This window comes from Lissotriton vulgaris, chromosome 7, assembly GCF_964263255.1.
Source record: "Lissotriton vulgaris chromosome 7, aLisVul1.2, whole genome shotgun sequence".
NCBI lineage: Eukaryota > Metazoa > Chordata > Amphibia > Caudata > Salamandridae > Lissotriton > Lissotriton vulgaris.
In genome coordinates, this window is record NC_141695.1 from 345,481,501 (window position 1) to 345,484,144 (window position 2,644).

A 2,644-nucleotide genomic window follows, 5' to 3' on the forward strand; every position below is an offset into this window, starting at 1 on the left:
AAAACTGGACTCAATGTCAGGGACGAAATATGGTCACTTATCTGTTAAAGGATTTAGCTTGTTTAGGGCACTGGATATATTTTTATTCAATCATGAAATGTATGAGTATGGAGCTTGTTTTCTGTGTACTTATATTTCATTAAAAATGTTTATAGATACATTGTTGAGTAATGCAAAAAATTGGTTTTAGAATGGAAGAGGTGAATGGTATCACACGAGGTATGGGGTTGCACTTTTTACCTTGTTTTGTAATGAAAAATTTTCTCTTCGAATTTTCTTTTCTTTTCTTAATTCTTTATTTCTAATTTCATAACCTTTTTTGTTAGTTTAGTTCAGAATTCGGATAGCTGCAGACACGCAGAAAAATCGGTATGATTGTGTCACGAATGTAAATTAAAGGCGGCCATGTTGGTTGAGTGATGTGAACTGAATCGTAGTCCGCTCTTGATTTCCTCTTACGCGGACGTTTCCGGCTGATGGAATCCGGTTAGGCGGAGTTCCGCTTTGTAGGTTCTTAGCCCGGCATTAACTTTCCTGTGGCTGGGATAAGCGCCGAGTACTAGTAGACTCTGGCTCGTTTCGTAGCATTGGTGCTGGTTGAATCACCCTGCGGATGCAGGTAAGCACTGTAATATTCCTATAAGTAGTGAATGCCACATACCTTCGAATGTGGTTACACTAAGATTTTTAATTGTATTTGGGTGTAATTTGGAGTATGGAGGCACTTGTGAGGCTCGGTGATTTTTGTGGACCGTCATTTGCCTGTGGAAACAGCTTAGCTTATGACTAGTTTGGCAGTTACAACACTGTATTAATTCAGTGTAGCGGTTCATGTCACTACATGATATTTCCTTTACATCTATTGATTTAGGTGATTGGATTACCTGTTCGAGAAATAAATTATATCCGGATAAGCACAGGTGTATACAGTAAAGGGAGTTCGTCCTGGCTTTAGTCACAATTCCGGAATTACATCTGCAGTCCTCGACCACCTGAGCAGAAATCGGCTTTAACATTTGTATAATTTTCAGCTGGTAGGTTAGTCCAGTTGTTTTATTCACTCTTGTAACCTTACACTGTGGTATGAAGCACGGTGAAGAAAGAGGTTTTTCACTGAATATGTGTAAATAAGAATAGAAATTTATGGTGATGGTTTTTCTAATCACGTTTTCTCTTTCTGGTGTGTAAATAGTTTTATGATACCAAAACCTTGAGGAATCTTTTCTTCTTATAGTGGGAGTGGCCCCTATGGGTGCCTGTGTCAGTGAAACAGACTGTCAAATTTCAAATTTTAGAAGTATATTATTATTGATTTTGTTAATTTTTTTTTTGTAGGATCACTTGTATGAATTGTGTTGCCCTTTGTCCTGATGAGGCCTGAAACTGTTTGAAAGGCCGAAACACGTCGACAGTTATCATTATTTTCGACACCTGCTTTGATTTGGAGATTGTTTGGATATATTCCCCAAGAGCATTACTGTGATTTGAAGCAACAAAGACTTTTTTTGACTTCTTATGCTCCTTGTTACTTTGGTGTTCGAAAAAGGAAAATAAGGCCAAGAAAAGACACTGCCAGTTTTTTCCTTGTGAATAAATTATTGGGCTTCTCACACAACCCTTGGATTCAGGGTCCACAACAATAAGACATTTTGACCTTTTGGATCTTGAATAAGATACTTGGTTTTTTGGATTTTGAAATGTTATTCCACACAAGATTGAATATTGCGTGGGTTGCTGATTTATACTAATGATGTATAAAATGAAAAAGGATCTTTAAAAAGTGAATTACAAACCAGATTTTTGTTTTGTTGTGTTTTTCCTTATTTTGATTTGGTGTTAATAACCACTGGATGAACGGTATATTAGATGACAGATAGATACCATACAATTTATGTTGTCATGAGACAGATAATTAGTAGTGTTTGTCTCGATAAATAAGTTTCCTGAAGAAAATACCTTGGCATCCCCCTTTCCGTAATTTATGACCTCACGATTGGGCCAGGAGATGGCACCCGGGCTGCATAATCTGATTGTTTTAAATTTCCTGTGCAGCACCTGCTGCCCAAACAGGAGCCGTGCAACACCCACAAGATGATGTGGCTGTCCCTGATAACATGAATACTAACTCAAATGGTCACAATCAGCCCGTAGCTGTTCACAATTAAGAAAAGAAAAGCAAAGTCTCAAACACAGCGTGTGCTAAAGCACACGTCGTGTTTGAGACACTGTTTTTCTTTTATTAACAGTGCAAGCTGTGGGGCTGATTGTGGGCCACTGCGCGCTTGGTGTGACTTCGGTGCGAGCGCGGCTTATTGGGAACAGTGGTTAGGAGGGAGAGTGGTAGGTTAGCATATAGGGCAGTGCTTGAAATCAACATTACTATTCAGAGGTATTTGCTTTCATGAAATATCTGCTTCCTGCTCAGTAAAAAACTTTACTCTACATCCAAAAATCAAAAAGGGGTGGGATTAAATTCGCAAGACTAACTGCTCAAAGCAATTTTCTTTTAAGGTAACCCAGTAAATACTAGTATGTTGGCAAATTAGTCTTTTTCTCACACTATGCTTATTCAGATTTATCCAAATTGGTTTCAGTCTTTCTGACTAAAATTTCACTCCTGGTAGAAGTCACTCTGATGCTTGTA

General features: G+C 38.2%; 1 long non-coding RNA gene across 1 annotated transcript; it reads left to right on the plus strand.

The window, feature by feature from the left end:
* Positions 1 to 508: 508 nt before the first annotated feature.
* On the plus strand, positions 509 to 1,797 carry LOC147701555 (uncharacterized). The gene is made up of 2 exons (XR_015297183.1): positions 509 to 619; positions 1,336 to 1,797. It is a non-coding gene; the product is annotated as an uncharacterized LOC147701555 (long non-coding RNA).
* Positions 1,798 to 2,644: the final 847 nt, after the last annotated feature.